Source organism: Myotis brandtii, unplaced genomic scaffold (assembly GCF_000412655.1).
Source record: "Myotis brandtii unplaced genomic scaffold, ASM41265v1 scaffold144, whole genome shotgun sequence".
Lineage (NCBI taxonomy): Eukaryota > Metazoa > Chordata > Mammalia > Chiroptera > Vespertilionidae > Myotis > Myotis brandtii.
Window position 1 is genome coordinate 4,692,712 of NW_005355159.1, and position 22,200 is coordinate 4,714,911.

Genomic DNA, 22,200 nt, shown 5'->3' on the forward strand with positions numbered 1-22,200 from the left:
CACACACACACATATATATGAAATCGCTTGGTACTACCCACAATTCCAAGTGTGTGGGTCCAAGTGCCACTGCCTCAGTACCTGGCTGGTCAGTGTGTAATCCATGACAGTCATTTTGTGACGGGATGAGGGTGGCAGCCCGCCTCCCCTTTGAAACAGCTGTTGACTGTCGCTTAGGCCAAACAGAAGGTGCTGTCTTGTCAGATACACCTCTGATTTGCTTCACGTCCTGGGCATGCTCAAATGCACACGCACACACTCTCCCGGAGGATGACCCTGGATCCAGGATTCACACAGGGCAGCCAATTTCCCAAGCAACTCAAACACTCTAACAGGGGTTTGGGCTTCGCCTGATCCGTTGGGATTTGTCTGCAGGCTCACAGGTCATTTCCCCTGGGAAGCTAAAAAAAATTCACTTTCAAAGTGGTTCATAACCTGTCGAAATGAAAGCCCTCCGTGTAGCATCTCAGGTAAGGAAATCCAGCATCACTCAGCTCATGCTTACCGGCCGACCTCTGGTGATTACGAAGTGAACCCTGTTGTTGGAAACCTGGGTGAACATCATAGCCTGTCATCACTTTTATTGGCAGGTGTCATGGCTCAGTCGGCAGGAGAGCAGCTGGGAGAGCACTGCTGGGCTCGTCAGACATGGAGACAGTGGAGAGAAGGAGAGCGAGAGGCAGCATAGAGAATTTAGGTTTTTCTAAAAACCGAACCATTTGTGTGGTGGGAAGTAATTAAAACTTATAGCCATGTAGTTTGTGTTCCATGTTAAGTGTTTCAAAAACGGTTAAATGTGTTCTGTACACTCAGTGAAAATGGGATTCTCTGGCAGGTAATTGAGTGGAGGGGGAAAAAACATGGGAGGGATTAGTTTTCTAGAAGGAAAATGAAAATGAGAAAAAAAAAATAATGTCATTTCTGCTTGTCTTCTCCTTTGGGGATTTTGAGAGGCTTTATCTCGGCTTTTCTGGAAGGACACATATGCAAATCAGAGAATCCTGGAATTTCAAGATTAGCAGGGAAATTTGCAGGAGCCAGAGTGAACTCCCATCTGCTCCCAGGACCCTCCGCCAGCATCCAGCCTGTGCACAACCCTGCAGGAGAGGGTACTTACTTCCTCATTTCTTTTCAAGGCAGCCCATTCTATTTTTGAGACAATCTGTTTTTTAGAAAGTTCTCTCCACTAAGCAGGAAATCTATCTTCGTACAATCTCTACCTATTGGCCCTAGTTATACCTCTCCTACACTATTAATTATCTTTACTAATTTGACGATCTGAAAGGGTGGAGCTAAGATGGGCAAAGTAACTTGTGCATGGTTTTATAGTTACACATGGCAGAGCAAGGATTAAACCCACGTCTGCCTCATTGCGACTCTCCTGTTCTCTCCATGTGTCTCCCAGCCTTTTATTCTAGGGAGGAGAAAGGCAGCCTGCAATCGTGCACAGGAAACACGTAATAACGACCTAGCAAGCACTGAGCTCAGAGGAGGGAGGGACGGATTGGTGAGTGGATTGATAGAGCCCGGCCAAAGGACCCCCTCTCTGATCAGGGCTACACATTCTTAACCCCTGGCCGAGTGGTTATCTTCATGTAGCTTGCAATCAGCTATTAACAGCTCTCCACCTGGTGACAAGCTTAATGGGCCAGGAAATTCTAGCCCTCAGGACTCAAGCCTGATATTTATGGTTCCCCACATACACCTAAAGTGGATTATAAATTTATCTCCCTCAGATTTAGGGGACTGAAATGATTGTTTGAGACTCTGGAAGGGATGGACAACTTTATGGACATGTTATACCAACTTTTTAAAAGATTCAGGTGATCTCTGGCCAGTTTGGCTCAGTGGATAGAGCATTGGCCTGCAGACCAAAGGGTCCTGGGTTCAATTTCAGTCAAGGGCACATACCTTGGTTGCAGGCTCCTCTCCGGCCCAGGCCCTGGTCAGGGCTCATGCAGAAGGCAACCAATCAATGTGTTTCTTTCACTTTGATGTTTCTCTCTATCTTTCCCTCTCTCTTACACTCTCCCTAAAAGTCAATGGAAAAATATCCTTGGGTGAGGATTAACAACAACAACAACAAAAAGATTTGGGTGGGAGGAAGGTACAGAAAGCTGCTGCTCCCAGAAGCCTCCTGGGACTTCCTGTGTACTTGAGGGTATTGGTGTTATGGGGTGAGAGGGGTAAGGGAGGGGTACACAGCAATTTTGTACCATAGAAAAGTTGCATATTTTTATAACCAAAACCTACCTACAATAATAAAAAGGTAATATGCTAATTAGACCAGACAGCCAAACGACCTTCCAGATGTCCTTCTGAATGACCTTCCATATGAAGCCGGGGCTGCAAAGGTCGAGGGCAGCTGCCACAGCTTCGAGGGCCGAGCCCCTTGCACAAAATTTGTGCACGGGAAGGGGGGTCCCCTCAGCCCAGCCCACACCCTCTCCAATCCAGGACCCCTTGGGGGATGTCCGACTGCCGGTTTAGGCCCAATCCTGGCCTAAACTGGCAGTCGTACATCCCTCTCACAATCCTGGACTGCTGGCTCCAAATCACTCACCTGCCTGCCTGCCCAGTCACCCCTAACTGCCCACCCCTGCCGGCCTGATTGCCCCTCACTGCCTCTGCATGCCCTCTCCCTGCAGGCCTGGTTGCTCCTAACTGCCACCCCTGCCAGTCTGGTCACCCCTTACTGCCCCCCTTGCTGGCATGGTCACCCCCAACTGCCCCCATCTGCTGGCCTGGTCACCCCTAAGTGCCCTCCCTGCCAGCCTGGTTGCCCTTCACCCCTCCCCCCCTCCACCGGCCTGGTCACCCCACACAGCCTGCTTGTTCAGTCATTTGGTTGTCCCTCACTAACCCCCCTGCCAGCCTGGTCATAGGCAGCCATCTTGTGAGGGTGTTAATTTGCATATTACCTCTTTAGGCTGTTTCTTGGGAAGTTATTCAGCCCAGGTAGGAAGCTTCTTCTAAGCTCCTGAGTAAGCTGAGTGGATGTTGACTCGCCAGACATTTATGTAGTGGGAGATACTAAGTAGGAACACCTGGCTTGCGGGAGACTTGTTCTTACTGACACCTCCAGAGGTGAGCAGCTGTGGCGTTTGGGTGAGTTGGGTGTGTGCATCCTTCAGACAGGACACTCTGGAGAGCGCAGCTTTCTCATTTCTTGCTTCTCCACTGGGAACTTGTACCATATGTGGGATATAACTTAACTTTCATCAGCAAGTTCCAACATGCAGATGTTTAAAGGAAACTGCTGTATACTTCCAGGAAAAGATGGGAACAGAGTAACAATGACCAAAATGGTAGTATTTCCGGCCTCACACTCACTCCCCAGTCAGAGCTCTTTAGTATTCTCCAGAAGTTTCTCTCTCTACCCACCAATGAGAATAAGAAAGGAATTAGTTAGGAGCAGATGTGACATGCTGGAAAGAGCTCAGGCACTAAGGCAGGAAGAACCAAGTTTGCATCTTAGCTTTTCTCCATGTTTGTTGTGTAACTTTGGAATTCATCACCAAGCCCCAATTTTCTGATACATCAAATGGGGGGAAAACACCAACCAGAACATTGTTCTGAGCATGAATGACACTAAGAATGAAAAGTAAAGGCTTTGTAAAACGGGAATATTGCCCAGATGGTGTCGCTCAGTGGTTGAGCGTCAACCTATGAGCCAGGAGGTCACGGTTCGATTCCAGGTCAGGGCACATGCTAGAATTGTGGGCTTGATCCCCAGTGTGGGGCATGCAGGAGGCAGCTGATCAGTGATCCTCTCTCATCATTGATGTTTCTATCTCTCTCTCCCTCTCCCCTCCTCTCTGATATCAATAAAATATATATATTTTTAAAAACAAGAATATTGTTTGCAAGGGGTTGGCATAACTCCTCCTTTATTCTGGAAGATAATTTGCTTAAAAATTCAACTGTGTACCAAATCGTCCTCCCAGGGACCAGCAGAAAGTGGCAAGCTCCCTCTGAGTGGAAGCCTTCACTGGGGCTCCCCAAATAGGCTCTCTGATCTCCAGGTTTCACCCCACAAACAGAGGCATTCTCCTCATAGGCATGTTCACGCTTCGAGAAAGCTCCCTCGGCCTCTCCCTGTGGAATTGCCATCTCCCGTGTTTGAGCTCTCCTCCCCTCAAGGACAGAGCGGGTGGTTTGCAAGCACATTCAGATCTGAGAGCTTCCCCACCCCCAGCGGGGGTGGGAATTCCAGGCCTCCTTTTGCGAAGGTACTTTGCGAGGAACCTGAAGTTGGAATGCCCTCCTGAGGTCGATGTATAAAAGCCAGCAGCACAAATAGGAAGTGAGGCTGAAGTAAGCATAAATGTTCTTGAATAACTTCAATAGAGGAACGCTTGTTTGATCCTCTTTAAGCTTCCTGAAACCGAGCTGAATGTTTGTTTGTTTTGTGGCAGCTCCACTTTTTTTTTCAGGCCTTGTCCTGCATGGCTGTTGGTTTCTCAGCTTAAAAGGAAAGTGCTTTTTCTCAGTAATGCTGCTCGTGTTCTGAGCCCGGCGATACCCACTTCTAAGGGCCATTTCATCCTAAAGATAACGTTCTGCTAACTCTGAGGACCCAACAGATCAAGGATGTGGCCAGGTACCATGACTCGTGCTTCCCTCCCCTCCCCGAGTCATTTGGCACTCACACCTACAAGTGTGTGAACAGAAAGTTTCTCGGTTTATTTTCACATGGAAGATTTGATCCCACCAGGGGGAAATGTCAACAGACATGACAATGCAAAAGTGACAAAATAGCCTTTTAACCTTTCCATTGCCAAAGAAACAAAGGCCAAGTTCAGGTGAGTTTGCTATTCCATTGTTTCTCGAGGTGCTATTGGTCATTAGCACTGTTGTTTGTTGTTTTAATATTCGGGAAACTTCAGTTCCATGGACCAGAACAACTGCTGGAGAAAACACTTGGGGATGGTTTGCAGAAGACAGCGGTGGAGGTGAGCCCTTCCTCTTGGCCTCCTTTCTGTAGATGTGTATCAAACACCATAAAACTGGCATATGATGTCGAGCTAACTGACAGCTCCTAAGACAGAATGTTCTGCAGATGGAAGAGCCAAGAAGTGGCATGTCGGGGCTGAGGTGCTTAGCAGCGTTTCCAGAGACATATTGAGTGTTTTCCTGTACCTTGTCTCCCAAACGCTAATGTCCCCAGGTTTCATGTGTCTCGGGGCCCCTCCAAGTGTGGGAGACAGCACTTATGGCCATGACAGATGGCCAGATCTCTCTGTGGCCTGTGAGCCCAGGGAAAATTTGCCATGTGTCAGATGCAAGCATCTTATCTGCCATGGATTTCATTTTTTCCTGGAAGCAACTGGAAACCGACTTAGTGACACTTAAGTCCTTCACCTGCTGCGTTACTGTAGCCAGTGGGTGTGAGCCAGCGTGGGACCATGAAGAGCCCTCATTTGAACAGCCGCAAGAGTTATGGGCTCTGACTTGGAATGGAATGTTAGACTATGTTCAGAGTCATGGCAACTTGAACTTGGCAGCCCTGTCTGCTTCTGAGGTTACCAGTGCCTCGAGGCCAAGTGCACCTGTGACAAGAGTTGACCTCGGAGTGGGATGCAGATTGAGAAACCTCTTTTAGAGCGAACGATTCATCGGAACTCCTTTAACAGCTGGATGGTTCAGTAGCAGTTTAAGTGCTGGAATTACCTGGCACTCTTCCCATCCGCCGTATAGTGAACAAAGGATACATATGGAATCACTAAAAGCTTCCCTCCCCCGCCAAACAAAGAAAAGGATGCTTAGAATTAAAAGGATGTTCCCATAGTGTCTTTAGTTTCCATCATCAAAGTAAATAAAATTAACTGTAGTTGAAACTGAGGCCCCCTCCATGAGGTATAATAAGTTCTCTTTGCAGAGGGGCTATTTTTTAGAGGGTTATTAAGACCACATTTCATGATAGGCATGTTTGAACATATTTGTCCTTCTCAGAACAGGCTACATTCGCTTTCTTGGGTTATGATTAGCTGGTTTCTGCGTTTAATCCATAGCATGTGGCATTTTCTATAATAGTGCTTCCATAGAACATTCTACTCCAGGCACGCGGGAGGCCAGTTATAATGCTTCAGTTTGGGGAAAACACAAAAACAAAACCATTCAACATCCCCAATAGCCATGTTTCCAAAGAAAATGATCTACGGGGACCCCCAAGGTTAAAGTTCCAAATATTACTTTTGCATTTTCTTCATGTGAATTTTAAATGAAGTTGAGAAAAAGTATTAACAATGCATCCAGTATTGATGTCATTAGGGTATATTTTATATTCTGTGAACACCAACCTTCTCTGATGTTTGTATATATTTAAAGTAGCATGTGGTTTACTGCATATCCAATTTCCCATTTGTTTCCGCCTTCCTGGGACTGGACTTGGAAGGCTGTGTCTCACTTGCATACAAATGAGATACCATCATGCTTTCAAAAGTGTCTTCTCTCCCTCTCCCCGCTCCTCCCTCAGTTGGCCTTGTGCTCAGTTAGCCAATCAAAGTCAACATTGCATCTTCCCCTTTGGCCTGGCTTCTCCCTCCTCCTTAGATAGGCCTTGGTGGCCCCACACCTTTCCACAGCCACTGCCACACCTGGCCGGGCAGCCTGCAGTAGCTGCGTCACTCCTCCTCCTCACCTGATGGCTGCAGCTGACCCGGCCGCCTCTGGGCTGTGCTGCCAGGAGCCCTGCAGACAGCTGCAGCAGGCTGAGGGTACCCAGGAGGCTCTGGGTCCATAATGGGCATCTTCTGGCCTGTGTTCCTCTCTCAACAGCGAACACTGAACACACGAGGAAGCGCTGGTTCGGGGTATACGACATTGGACTGGGTTTTTTTTTCTTTCTTTCTTTCTGAACAGTTTTGGTCTTTGACTATCCCTAGCTCAGGGGCAGCCTCTGTGATTTAAAACACACACACACACACACACACACACACACACACACACACACAAAAGGTGGTAGTGATAATAAGGCTTTTTAAGGCAGTAAACCAAGCCACTGTCCTGGTTTGTTTTGCTGTCTCTCTTACCTTCTCACTCTTGCCTCAGGATCAGTTGTCCTTTTGCTCCGTCGTTCAGCAAACAGTAGCGCTGAAGCCGCAGGCCTGGCAGCGACGGGAGCACTGGGTCTGCTGAGGACGCCGGGTGCTCGGGAGACAGTGGGCATCTGCGGAGCCAGGCAGAGCGGTGGTGTCATCTGTGAAGGCTTCACGGGTGCCTGTGTGTTCCGGCTCCGGGAACCAGCCCCTGGGGCTTTGCCCACAGACGTTTTTGTACCATTCGTGAACCTTGTTTCTGAGTGTGGTTTGAGGGTACAAGCCCTGAGATCAAAGTGTCAGGTCTCACAACACATCTGAGCATAAAGGAATCCTAGAGAAAGTCCTCGTAGTCAAGGAAACTGAGGCTAGAGGCCTGAAACTGAGGCCAGAAGTTAGCAGAAGTTAGCAGCAAGGGCTACGGAGCATCCTGGAATAGAAGAAACAAGTAGGTGGTCCATTTCCCAATCCATGAGCCACTTGAAAATGAAAATAGTAGTTAGATTTTTTTTTTTTTTGCTAGACTCGTCTTTCAGGTCATAAACACTTACTACTATGGGTGACTGAGTCCAAAAATAAATATGGGGAGAAAATCCTTTGCGTGCATGAAGCACTTTATATTCTCTGCCTCCTTCTCAATCCTTAATTAAGCCCGGCAGCCACCCCATAAAGCCGGTCATTACCACTGTGTGAGGAGACAGAGTCCCCGGGACTATGCGACTTGCCCAAACATACGGGCCTGACAGGCCGGGCAGGGTGAGACTTCCCAGTTACTGAGGCCCACGCCCCGTGTGCAATCCAGCCTCATCACCCTGGGTCTTGGCACAGGGAATAAATAAACAAACAAACGATGATTGCATTGCTTTTACTTCTGGGGAGCAATGGGTTCTTACTTAACACGGGAACAAGGGGCAAGACAAATAGCATCTAATAGCAAAGCTATTGGGGGACAGTAGTGCCACCATTCAGGGCCTTGGAGTTCTGCCCTTTCCGGAGCTCTGTGTCCACATCGAAGTTTCTCATTACCCAGATTTTATTCAGCAAAGGTGCCGTCTGTCCTGCTGGGCAGCGGGCATTCAGAAGTGGTATCGTGAGGTCTGCTTTGTTGTATTCAGGTTCAATGCCATGTGCTGGAATATATGGAGAGATTGGAAGCTGAGAAGAGGAAATTTACCTTCCCTGGGGGTCAGGGAAGGCCCCACAGATAAAGTGACATTTAAATAGAATCGAAAATGATGAGTAGGAGTTCGCTAGTTGGAAACTAGGGAAAAGAGCATTTGGAAAACTATGGGTAGAGGATTGATAAATTATGACTTCAGAATCCACCCTCATATTCAAATTGTGTTCCCTGTAACCTACAGTGTGACTGAGACAATACGCTCAGCTCTCAACTCTGATGACAAACTATTTCTCTCTGCCCTTTGAGATGTCTCTCGATGAACTTTCCCCCCACCATACGGAAGGCCACAGCCTTGGCAGGATTTCTGAGAGCTCCAAGGTTTGAGAGCATAAGGGGAAGGCACCGGGGCTGTGTTTGACGCCACTCCTGGCAGTGAATTTCTGCTTTTTACTGATTCATTTCAGTTTGTCTGATGTCCTTTACATAGTAGTTATATGTCCATATGTGTGTATACATGTTATTCATACATGTATGTATATATATAAAGTATATGTGAAACACAGGAATGTGTCATGTGTACATGTATGTGTATGTGCATACATAAATACATATATCTAATGTGTATATGATACCCACCTTTTAATTGATTTTTTTTTAAATCTACAGACAGTCCTTGGGTTACGTCAGACTCAACATACATCATTTTGTGGTTATGTCGCCATCTCCCATTTATTTATAAAAAAAAAGTTCCGTCGTATGTACATATTTCGACATATGTACATATGTGCTTTATGTTTTTTATTATTTGTTTACCACAAGTAAAGGTCAGTAATTGTTATCTTCCTTTTAAATTTCTTTTTACTGTTTCACTTCATTACTGCTGTGTATGTGCTCCATGTGAGTGACGTAGGTGCTTACGTAGGTGGGTTCCGACTTACGGAGAAAATCGAGTTACATTGCGCCGTAGGAACGGATCGCAGATGTAACCCGAGGACCTACTGTATTTCACTGAAGATTTTAACAGGATGGGGGAAGAGGAAGGGTAGCGAACAATGGACTTCTTCAACAAAAACAAACTTCATGTGGACCCTTAGCGACCTTGTTTTGGATCCCTTCAGCAGCTGAGCCACCATGTGTCTTCCTCCTTTGTCCTTTTCCTCTCTGCCATCTGTCTTCTCTCTCCCCCTCCCTCTCTCCCCCTGAGATTCCTAGTTATCTCTCTCCTCCCCCTCCCTCTCTCCTCTCCTCCTTCTCCCTACAATCCTGCTCAGCTCCGTTATGGTGCCTGTTGGTCCTTATCACCCATATCTTCAAGGTCATAGGTTATCAGGGAATTTTCCTAAGCCAAGACAGTGCCTTTGCTAAGAGAAATTCTGGTATTACAGTGGTTTCGATTTCCATTTGTCTGTCTGGGACTCGCCATATCTCTGCATATAGGACAGTCCCTGGCCATAAGTGAGCAATCAGTATTATCTGTTATATGAATTAATTCATCAATTACATAGTACTTTTAAAAGGTCTGTCTTAACCTGGTGTCTGACTTTACTAGACTTCTGCCCTGAATGCTAAATAACTCAAGGCTTATAAGACATTTTAATCACAGAGGCCCCGGGGCTGCTGCCCACTGACTGTGATGCCCCCAGCCACTGAAGCCAGGCTGCCTAAACACTGCAAAGGCCACATTCGTTAAACCAAGCGGCCTTGGTCAGGCCTGCATACTGGGCAAGGATGGAGGACACGAACCTGCTGTGGAACAGGGAAAGAGGAGGAAAGGAGCACGAGAGGGGGGAGGACAAAACATCACATCTGTCTTTCAGAAAGAATTCAAGTAGCAATTGTGAAATCTTGGGCATAGGATGTGCATTTCCCAAGTCTCTGCATTATTATACATGTTAAATATTTTGTAGTTGAAAAAAGTTCCCATAATTTTAAAAAGAGAGAAAATCCCATACAAAGATGTCAACTGAAAATGAAATTGCTCCTGCTAATAAAGAGACATTTCAAAGTATGGTGCTCTTCCAAGAAAAGAATTATCTGGGGCCCTCAGCACCCCAAAACAGGAGATGGCTCCCAGTGAACATGATCAGCAGGAGGCAAAAGCCCCAAGCTTGCTCTGGCTGATGTTGCTCAGAGGTTAGAGTGTTGGCCCATGCACCAAAGGGTCACAATTTTCGGTTAAGGCCGTGGACCTGGGTTGCAGGTTCGATCCCCAGTTGGTCAGGGCACATGCAAGAGGCAACCAATCGATGTGTCTCTCTCACATGAATGTTTCTCTCTCTCCCACCCACCTATCCCTTCCTCCCTTCCACTCCCTCCAAAAAGAAAAATCAATAGAAAAAAATACCCTCAAGTGAGGATTAACAAACAACAACAAAAACAAAAACCCTCAGACTTCCTGAGAAATCTTTGTCATTTCAGATCTTTGTCTCTTACCACTGTTATGGCATTAACTTGTTAAAGCCCGGTGGTAAAGTACTATTCCCTGGGCACCTACAATTCTTTAAAACCCTTGCTAAAGTGGTCTTCTCTCCCGCACCTCCCTGTACAGGGGATGTTACAAAGGGCTGTAAAGAATTCTCTCAAACTAGTCCCCTCCCCAAGTCCTTTTCAACACAACATGGAGATAGTATTTCAAAATGAATCATTAAAAAACAATCCCAGTGGCTTCCAGGGCTATGCTAGTAACTTCCTGGGAAGGTGAGAGAGATACACAGACATTCCCACAGCCACTCTGGTTACTAATAAGACTCAGAGAAGCCCCGGACACGAGGTTCTGTCCAAGTTGCCACACACTGTCCTGAACCTCCCTGCCCAGCTTATTTATTTATTTTCTCCCCTTCTAGAACAGCCAGCAACTGATTTCACACCTTTTTGTTTAGCTGCTAAAAGCAACACAATAACTCCCCTCAGGGCTGCCTCTGTGGGTTCCAAAAATAAAATGGACTCATTTTCATGCTAAGCATGTAAGGGCTCATGGGGATTCTAATGAAAAGCAAAGGAAGGGAGAAAAGAGGGGTCAGGCTGGGGCTGTCGCTGAGGGGGGGTCAGCTTCTGTGGAGAGTTACCAGTACCCCCACCTACCCCCACTAGAGGGAAGATGTTAAAAACAAAACCAAAACCAGATAGCTCTTAGGTTACAAATTAATCCAACGCTTAAACTCTCCAGCTTATCTTCTATCCTAAACCCAGGGCCGTCTTGGAACACAGACTGGCGTCCACCAAGAAGCGCAGTCGCCCGCTCAGCCTCCCAGATAAGACGTCTCTTGGTAGGAAATAGGCAGTAACGTGCTTCCAGGTCGGAACGTAAAATCATGGGTCCATGAGCTTCTAGGTTAGCTTTGGAAACTCACAGTCTTCTGAGTCTAAGTCATGAGCAATGGCAGCCTCAAGTCACACAATACTGGCCCCGCTGGCCCGTCTAGCATGCAGGAAGAGATTTCCACGAGGGCTTGCCAGGAGCGTGCGTGCTGCTCACCTGCAATAGGGGGGATCCACGCACGGCCTGCAGCCCCCGGGTGTGCCTGCCGCAATGCGGTGATGCCGCCTGTCCCTTACATTTCCAACCAGGACTTTGCTTACGTAGGAGGCCAGACTGTTGGAGACTCCCTCCATTGATGAGCCAAAACCTGCCTCCCCGTAGCTTCTCCTCGTCGGTTCTAGGTTTGTTCATGGCACGTGCAGCAGAGTCTGTCTTTTCATGAAAAATTTTTAACTATTTGACAATAACTCCGAGCCTCACAGTCCCCTCCGCTGTCAGTGAGGCTTCCCATTTTCTTCTCCTAACACGGTTTCCAGTTCCTTCCCTGGGATGTGATCCAGTTTCCAGCGTGTTCCTCTTACACTCCAGCCCCGCAGTGGTCTGACCCGCACAGAACACAGTGGACAGAACATGCCATTCATGCGGCCTGCACTCACCTGAGCCGTCTCTTTTCGCACGTGTGTTATGCCGCAGAGTCATATTCCTTCCGAAGACCTGTGAAGAAAGGATGTGCTAAGCCAACGGTAAATAGGGTTGCTCAGAAAATCTCAGTTTACTTAAAGGAACACCATTTTTAATTAGTTTAAAACAATTCCTTTACATACAAATACTGGATGTGCAAATTTTAAGTCCAAGTTTTTTTCCTTAAAGCAGATACCCAAAGTGCCTCCATTTGGGAAACCTTGGACAGATTACTCTTTGAGTGTTTGAACATCTTCTAACTGTCTTTCTTTAACATTATTCTGGGATTCGGACTCTCTGTTCAAGGAATCAGAGAATCTTTAGAAATGGAAAGGACAGAGAAAGATTTTCAAATCCAGTCACAGACGTTCGGGAAGATAGCATTACCCCTTTCTCCATGTGTGTTGAGAGTTCATTCACAGAATGCTGTCCACATGCCTACTCTACATTATTCTAGGCTTATGCAGGGGTGAGAAAGATAGTCCCCTTCTTTCATGGAGTTTACATTCCCAAGGGGGAACAGAGAAGCAAAATGTGAAATAATTTCATGGAGTGATAAGTGCTGTGAAGAAAATAACACAGGCCTGTGATAGAGGCGAGGTCAGGAAAGACCAGTCTTAGGAGGGAATATTTGATCTGACTGTTAAGAAAGTTTCAATCACAGCAAAATATCGAAGAAACTTCTTCCAAACTATGGGATCAGCAAATGCAAAGGCCCTGAGGTAGAAATCGACTTGTTGTGTTCTGGAAGGTAAAATTAGGCCAGTACAGCTGAAAAATTAGTAGGAGAACGTGATAGCAGATGAAGTCAAGGAGGAAAGGGGTAGGCAGGGGAGGGATCGCCTGGATCCTCAAAGACTGTGGTGAGGAGTGTGGGTTTGATTCTAAGTGCAGTCAGAAGCTACTGGAGGGTTTTAGGTGGAGGAATGACATGATTTAACTTACAATTAAACCATATGTCTGCTGTGTGCAGAGGTGGGTTGTACAGGCTTTATAAACAGAAGGAGAGGAAGGAGTTAGGAAGCTGTTGTAATGGCCTAGACAAGAGATGGCAGTGGCTTGTGCTGGCATGGTGGCAATGAGGACGGAGGGAAGTGCCCAAGTTCTGGATGTCGTTTGAAAGTAGAACCAATGGGACTTGCTAGGAGAGAGACAATTAGAGTCCAAGGAAACTATAATGATTCGCCTAAAAAGGAAGACGGAGACCAAGAAAAGTTGGGCTCTTAGTAGTGCCATGTACTTTAATCCTAATAGCACTGTGAGGGATATAGTATTTTACTGACATTTTATATATAAGGACCCCGATTTATACATTTTATTTTGAACCCCTAAGAGATGCTTTCCAGATGTTTATGTTGCCATATTCTTATTTGAATGCTTTAAATGACTACATCCAATTGCGCACCTATACCCTTGGGTATTGCTTGTTAACCTTCCTGGAATTCATTTTCTAAAAAATAAAGACATTTTTAGTGAAGATGGGGGATGGGGGGGAGAGGTGGCCTCAGAGAAGTTAAGTAATTTACTCCAAATCAAACATTTGGTCAGATTAAGCTGGGATTTAAACTCGGGACTTGATGCCATATCTCATAGCCTCTTCCCACTATACCACATTGTGTTTTCCCAAGTGTGATGGAGAAGGAACCCTGGGCAGGGTCTCCTGCGATAGGGCTCCTTCTAGGTATCTTTTCTTCCAAGTTATTGCTGCTTGATGCGTTGTTAAACCAATACCATTATTTACTACAGATCCCCCCATGTGTCATTACATTTAACCAAAACTAAGCTGACCCCCCTCCCAGACCCAGTTCCATTCTGCCTGCTTCCCTTGCCCCTCACAACCCGAGCCAGGGTCCGCTCCCTTCTGTGCAGTGTAACCACCAGAGCCATGGGCCCCTGTGCCCGCCTCCCTTCCTGAGGAGCTGTAGCTGGAAATTGCGTGTGCAACCCGATGACAACTTACCTATATTTAGCAGGAAAAAGTAGTGGCGAGGATCTGTCCAACTCAATGTTTGTTACGGCTGCAATGTTCGGAATCTCACAGGCAGTCTCCTGACAGGCACATTGGCCCTGACAGTGTCTGAGCGCAGGAGGCTTCCTGCCTCTCACAGGGCTCTCCACCCACTGAAGCCTCCGTCCAAGAATCCCATGGCCGCCCCTTGGGGAGCAGAGGCTTCGCATGCTCAACACTCCCCCCGCCCCCACTCCCCGCCCTGACGACGTGAGAGCTGCTGGCACTGTGGGCACTTTGATGGCTTTTAAGTGTTATTCTAAGACAGGAAAACAAGCATGAAAGGTTTAAGGGGGAAATGGACTATTACCCAATTGTTTATGTGTTTAAGTGATATGTACGGCGCTTGGTTTTTATATCTTTTCAATGTGGCATGGAAAAGAAATACAAAGTGCTGCTTATGGTGTAAGAACAAAGATAAACTTGCTTGGGGGGTGGGGAGTGACAAATTGCAGCAGGTATTCTCAAGTGCTTACTATGACAAAATCCTTGCCATGGAGGCGGACTATCCCTTCTACTTAAGTGACTAATTCAAGGCTGGGGCATAGTTTAGCTTTTCTGGAGCCAGACCAAACCAGATATAGTATATTGCCCATGACTCTGACCCTCATCACTGCTGGTCAACCAGACAGAATTATCTACTAATGAAAAGCAGAACAATTAAGAAGAGCTCAGAAAAGAGGAAAGTAAAGACCATTAAAGAAAAAATGGGAATCTTTAAGACAGTAACATAACACCAACTGTATCACACAAAAAAGGGAATTTCTGGGGCGGTGGGGGAGGTGGGGAGCACACGAGAGGGATTGTAGCCTGTGAGCACTTATTTAGACTACTCTACTTTTTAACATGCAAGATGTATCAATCCTTAGTCAGCAAAGGGGGAAAAGCTATTGGAAAACATTCCTATTCACTTTAGAAATAGCAATTTCAAAAGGTAGTTTTTTCATACCTTCTTCTAGTCCCTAAACTAATTTGGGGTTAAATATTATTCAGAGGAAAAAATACTTGGTTTAGAAATGGCCTGTCTCCTTTTCACAAAATCTCTTCCAATGAGATGAGTTTTAGTGTCGCCGTGTCTATGCAGGAAAAGAGGAAGAAATAGAAAATCCACTTTTGTACCATTTCACTTCTTGGGACCAAAACTTCCAATACTGTATTCCAGAAGTCAATTAACAGACTATTATTACGAAGAAGAAAAAAGCTTTTATGCAATTTATGGGGAAAATGAAAATACAATTAAAATGTTTAAAAGTCACCCATAACCCTATCATCCTAAGATAGTCACTGTGAACAAGGTTTAAAAACAAAACAAAATTATTTGGCCCATCCCTTGTATAACCCCAACAGGAACATTTTAACTCGGGCTTTCTCTTATTTTTCATTTTGTGAGTTTCCAGCAATTTTCTGTAGATCCATGGGTTGATATCTTTACTGACACCCTAGAAGCCCAAGCAGAGGTGATCTTTCAACATTAAATGTCTAATCCCCTCACAGGAAATACTCTTTTCTTGAGATGAACAAAGAGATGTCTAATTCTTCTTTATATTACTAGTCCTACCACTATCGAGAAACCCGGAAGGCCTTTCTGGTTTTCTGTGTCATAACATGAACCCCACCTGTCAAAGACACAAGAAAAGCTAACATGGTGTTGCTCTCACCTAAGACCTAAACCTTTCAAAGCTGACATTCTCTTCCTCGAGTAATTTTAGGCAGCCTTCTTGTATGTCATGTGGACCACCTGTTAAGTTGAAAGAATCAGTATAATTGCTAAAAGAACTTCTATTTTAACAAAAAGGATTAAAGGTGGAAAAACTACTGGTAAAAGAGATCAGTGAAACAGAGAGAAAACCCGGAAACGTAATCTCGCATATGTGAGAATAGTCTTGAATATCTATATACAGAATATATGTAAAAGCTGTAGTAAACAGCAGTCAACAAGTGGGACTGTGATATTGTTAGCTTATCAGGAAAAAGGGTAAATTTTTTGTCATACCATATAAGAAATCAAGTGCTAGATAAAGGAAATATGGTTTTATTGGTTTCAGAGGAGAGGAATAGAAAGATAGAAACATCAAAGATGAGAGAGAATCATTGATTGGCTGCCTCCTGCATGCCCCATACTGGGTAGCGAGCCCACAACCTGAGCATGTGCCCTGATCGGGAATTAAACAGTGACCTCCTGGTTCATAGATTGATGCTCAACCACTGAGCCACACTCTCTGAGCAGAAATATTATTTTTTAAACTAAAGAATATATATTTTGCTTATTTATCTAATCTAGATGGGTAAAGATCTTCTATGTTTTAAAGCAATGGAAGAAATCACAGTAAAAGGTCAATAAATTAAAATATAGAGAAATACAAAATTTCTATATGTCAAAAATAATCAAACAAAATCAGAGGACAAAACGCAAACTGGTAAGCAGATGTATTTTTTCAAAATTGAGGCACTAAAAGTTAATGGCCTTAATTTATAAAGTGTTATTATAAATCAATGACAAAATAGATGAAGGTCATGAACTGACAGTTTATGTAAGAGAAAATACAAATAGCTAATTATACAGTAACTACTTTTCAGCCTCACCAATGAATACAAAGCTAACGGGGACCTAACAAAATAGCAAAGACTTTTAAATGACATTAATCAATGCAGCCAGAGCTTCAGAAAAACATTCATATTCTGTGTTACACCCTTCCCAGTAATATGTATTAAAATCCTGAAATATGATGCTCTTTGATCCAGTAATTCTACTTTCAGAAGATTATACTAAGGAAATAATTTGAAATGCTAAGATTTATGAACACACACACAAAAAAAAAACATTTAAGTAGTCCCTAAATATCCAATAATAGGAAAATTATAATAAATTATAGTATAGGTATAAAATGGAAAATTATAGTGCTATTAAAATAATATTTAAAGAATTAATAATGGCATGAGAAAATATGTTTGATTGAGTGAACAAAAACATAGTTTGTGAAATTCTTTGTACAGAATGATCCCAGTTATGTGAAGATTTTTAAAAAGCATAGGAAAATATACTGGAACCATTTCTAGATGTTAATGGAGGTTGCATATGACTAATAAGATTTGGTAATGGTTTGTGTACTGTTTTGTTTATTTCTTCAAAATATTTTATTGATTGATTTGAGGGAGTGAGATCGAATTGTTGTTCCACTTATTGATGTACTCATTGGTTGTTTCTTGTATATTCCCTGACTAGGGATGAACCCAAACCTTGGGGTATCGGGAGGATGCTCTAACCAACTGAGCTACTCATCCAGGGCTTGTTGTATCCTTCTTTTAACTTCTTTCTAAATTTCAAATATTCTACCATGTAAATGTATTATTTTTAGAACCTTTTGAAATGAAAGAAAAGTTGATAATTAAAGCAGTTCAGAGTATGCCACCCACAAATATACCACTCTGGTATAAGGCTTATTTTGAGGTGAATGCAATTGAGAGATAGCAGACACAGGACAACCAACATAGATTCCTCCAGGATGGGCAAAATGATTCTTAACCACCAGAGACAACTCTAGACTCTTATCAGCCCAGAAACTGAACTGGAGGAATCTATGCAAATCTTGCTAAAACAATCCTTATCTTCCATTATTTCCCCCCATATATTTACCTTCCCACTTTTGTTGCCCTTGGGAGCCTGGAACAAGTCCCTTCTCTACAAATTTGTTGTTCTTTGCAAAGATGCTATAGAAGCCCAAATTCTGATCATTCCCTTGAGTTACTCATCACTGAGTATTCCATGTATTGTATGCTTCATAAGTTAAGAAACTTGTTGTTTTTTTCCCCTGTGAATCTGTCTTGTGTCAGTCTAATTTGCAGGACCCCAGCACTGAAAGAACCTAAGATGAGTAGAGGAAAAATATTTATCTCCCCTACAAACGGCTACAATAATAAAAAAGAACCAATGGTAGGCATTCCTTTCCTTTAGCAATCTTAGATTGCACTCTACTTGAGGGTAGGAACAATTGGTTACTTGTTAGCCCATTGAAATACCACTAACTGTGCATCAGTTTACTCAAAAGTACAGATTGCTAGGTGATTTGGGCGTGGGCAGCTACTTTCTCTTCTTCTCCTTTCTCAAGGTTTAGTCTTCCCTTCTCTTTCTACCTTTCTCCCCCACTTGGTCAAGCAAAAGCCAGAGAACATGAGCACCACATCTCTTCCCCTCACGAGAGTGGGAAGATAGGATTCTTTTCATCTGTCCTTCCAAGCTGGAGAAGATAAGCCTGACGAGGAGAACACAGGCTTCCTGTAGGATGCAGAGGAATGGTCTCTGGAAGAACCAGGACATGCTCCTCCCGCCCTCACTCTTGTAGACTGCTTCCAGATATTCACAGAACACATTCCCTCAAGGAGTTCGTTTGAGAAATAGACAGAGGGAATGTTTAATGTAAAAAAAAAAAAAAAAGATTTTGGTGTTTCAAATGGTAACTCTTAGGATGACAAACCCCATGACCACTACACAACCAGCAAGGGAGTCAGATCTGAAAATAAAGAAATCGAAAATTCAGTCAGTCATACCTGAAGTTGACTCCGGCAGAGGATGGAAGATGGACAGGCTCAGTTCAAAGCCAAGTTCAAAGTGAAAGGTTTTGTTTGGTTTGTGTCTAGTTAAAATTTAAAGCAAAATGCAGAGTGTACTTTGCCCAACTCATTCACCCTAACAGTTTAAGCACGTTTCTGTTTCTAAGAAAGTAGAGGGCCCAAGTCGAGGATTCATTTCCGCGATGCTACATAGCATCCTTGAATGAAAGGATCTCTGTCCAAGAAGCCTTGATTGCTTTTTAAAAGCCTTTTAAACGTGTTCTTCTTCTTTTAAATCTTGTACTTACATTCTAATTGCAGACAGCATATTTTAACTCAATAGAGAGAAATGTAATTAAAATCCGAGTACCCAGATTTTGAATGTCTGGGAAGAAATACCTTATCAATGACTATACTTCCTTCCGTGTGATTACTATATTATTAATTGTGGCTATTTTTTCCTACATACCTAGAACCCAGGAGCTAGGAAAATCTAGCTTTTTCACCTGATTTTCTTTGGATTCCTTGCTCTCCTTTCTTCCCTCTCTCCACCAAAAGTCTAATTTATTCTAGTCAGACTAAAACACATAATTCAGCAATATGCCACTATCACCCTAAGGTTTCATGTTCTTTCCACTGGAAATAAGTAAAAATAGTACCTTATCCTCAGACTCGGTGGTTAGGAAGAGAAATAAATGGGAAGAGTATAAGCTAACAGCTCTTCTTAAATTGCAGTGTGAGGGCCACAGATATTTGCATTCTTCCACTTGCCCTGAGGCAGCACCCCATGTGCACAGTCATGGTGGCGGCAGCTTGGCCCAGGTGACAAAAACCATTACAGAGAAGCTGTAAGAGGGCCAGGCTGTACTCCTTGGGTTTCACTAGCTTACTTCTTGTGTAGGAGGCAAACGGGTCTGAAGGGCTCTGGACTTGCTAACCAAAATGTTAATGGCTTAGAAACAGCAAGAAATTAGTTAGTGAGATGTTTATCAAGTATGTGAAACAAGAGTTGACTTTCTGTGAAACATCATTCTGGAACCAAAGCCAAATCTGTCTCTTCTATTCAGTTGAGTATGAGAAAAAAAAAGTCATGTCAGAATTAGTAAGGCCAAAAACAAAGAGAGGGGAATGAAAAGAAGCTGATATTAATAGGGAGGGGAGTGGAGTGGGGAAGAATACCTGAGCTTCAACAATTACAAAAAAAGTTGGGATTTTGAGAGGTTAAAAGAAATTGGTTGCACTACTTCTCTCAGAAAGAGAAATGTCTGGAATACCAAAGGGGTATTGAATTTCTCAGGTAGGTCAGTGTTAGGACTAAGGGAGGGTGCAATTAGGAGGTGATGCTAAATGGCCTCCTAAAATTTCAGGTTGAAGTGATTTTTAATGGAGTGTATGTGGTTTATATCTTTGTTTTTTTTTCTTATTATAACAGTAAGAAATAATTAGTCATTTAAAAACACTATCACTACAGAAAACCAATACTACATTAAAAAAAAAAAGGCCCCTATCCATATCCAGTCCCCTAAGGCAGAGAGTATCACTTATTAAAAGTTGGGGATAAAAATTGTTTATATGATTTGTATTATATAATATTTAAAATAAAGTTAGGCTAGATGCAACAACATGATACATATTTACATAGTAATATTAAGTTTAAAAAGTGTATGCATAACAGAATAACCCTTATGCATAGCAATAATCCTATGATTAGAAAAAGACTGAAATAAAATGTGTTAAAATATTTTCAAAGTTTGGGGTATTTTTCATGTTTTTTAGTATAATATATATTTTAAAGCCTGTGTGTTTAATGACTACTTTGCCTTGAAGAGCCCTTGATAAGGGCTCTCAGTCTCCAACTTCATGGCCATGGGGAGAAGGAAGAATATTTGAAGATCATTGGTAAATGATGTTTTGAAACTCTTTGCAGCATATGAAATTGAATTTCAGTCTTATTTAAAGGAAAGTTCCCCTGGTTTGTTTTTTTTTTTTTTAAAAAAAAGGTCTTTATATCTGCTTCTCGGGCAAGAGAAGGATAGAAGAAACTGCATACAAGACTTGGGTTGGGCAATTGATTTTAATCGTGGTTTCTCTTAATTACTCAGCAATTTCAGGAAATTACCCACTTGCACACCATCGTTTTCCCTTGTGTAAAATGGGAAGGGTGATAGAAAATCTGAACCTAGGGACTTGGTCTCCAAGCACTGCTACCCCCGGTACCTGCCTTTTGACAAATACTCAACTCTGCCTGGCTGGGGTCACACATTCTGCCAGCTCACAGGAGCCAGGAGGCTTAATTACCTGTAGTTTCAGAGACCTCTGAACTCTCTTAGGAAGGGGGCTATCTAAGTTCAATGTCGTATTATCCCATTCCTGAGGCATTCATTTTGCAGAGATAAGAGAGGAAGAGTACAGAGATTGGGCTGTGCTCCAAAGGAAGCTTAGAGGAAGGTTTTCTATATAGTATGGGTTGAGGAAATGCTTCGTGGTTTGAGAAAAAGCACAGTTTATTTCCACACAAATAATATGCTTCTCAGAAAGAAAATATTGAGATTACATATTAATTTAAGGTCATCAGAGCTTAAACTGGCTGTGTCTACCTTCTCTTTCCTTTACTAGAAGGTGCTCCCATGACTGTCTCCTACCTGTACAAACCTGTGTGACGTGCAGTCTAGCCGCTGTCATTTCACAGGTGCTGCCGGGTATAACCTTGTCTGTGAGGTCTCCAATCCCAGGGCCCGCACCATGTTGTGACAACGTGTTCACAAAACCGAGGGCAACGTGTTGGAAGGCTGCCAGCTTTCTTTAAGAAGTGTTGCTCTTAATTCTAAGAGTGTGTCCTTCCTGCTTTGGGGGTGTTAAAATGTTACTTTCTTTTCTGAATGAATGGCAATTGAAGATGGTCGTTGTATTTTTTTTAGCCTCCTTATTGGATCAGATTTAGACTTGGCAGCATGTTATTGATCTTCCCACAATTTCCTTTTCTTTTACATTTTACTGATCTGCAAAATCGAAACTTGGAAAAACATAAGTCTGTGGTTAATTCTGTCTATATAGTAATAGGAAGAATGCAGATGATCACCATTTTTAACCCAAAATATCAAGCTACTAAAACATGTGCCTCAGCTCATGATAAGTAGGACAGCCAGTGTGCTGGAATTGTATTTCTCTCTCCACCCTCTAATAGGGTTCCTAAAATTAAGCCACTGAAAAAAAGTAGGAAGCAGGGAGGGGAAATAATCTGGATGATACATAAACTGGCTAGTTAATGGACCCAATGCTGATTAGTAATGAATAAAATAGGCCCCATGCAATATTTGGACTATGCTTACACTAAACTTATTCATTATTTGTTTTGTTTTATTGTTGACAGTATTACAGATGTCCCCCATTTTCATTGTTTATTTTAAATTCAAATTTAACTGAATATTCTGCATTTCATCTGGCAACCGCACACCCAAGAGTGTCTGACCCTTTAGAAAATATATAGGCAATAAAACATGAATTAAAGTAGCCCCTAAATACAAATGACTATTAATAGAACACA

At 43.4% G+C, this 22,200-nt stretch overlaps 1 protein-coding gene and 2 long non-coding RNA genes across 4 annotated transcripts in view; 2 read left to right on the top strand and 1 right to left on the bottom strand.

Annotated features, from left to right (window-relative positions):
* Positions 1 to 22,200, top strand: part of RORA (RAR-related orphan receptor A) — a 583,196-nt gene that overhangs the window by 429,168 nt on the left and 131,828 nt on the right. The window lies entirely within an intron of this gene.
* On the top strand, positions 1,275 to 17,720 carry LOC106725211. The gene is made up of 3 exons (XR_001361081.1): positions 1,275 to 1,286; positions 12,890 to 12,892; positions 17,269 to 17,720. It is a non-coding gene; the product is annotated as an uncharacterized LOC106725211 (long non-coding RNA).
* LOC106725210 lies at positions 7,596 to 20,370 on the bottom strand. Of its 2 annotated transcripts, XR_001361079.1 has the most exons (4): positions 18,654 to 20,370; positions 13,046 to 13,286; positions 12,076 to 12,133; positions 7,596 to 8,170 (listed from the first exon to the last, which is right to left on the bottom strand). It is a non-coding gene; the product is annotated as an uncharacterized LOC106725210 (long non-coding RNA). The 2 variants fall into 2 exon arrangements; XR_001361080.1 differs by lacking the exon at positions 13,046 to 13,286.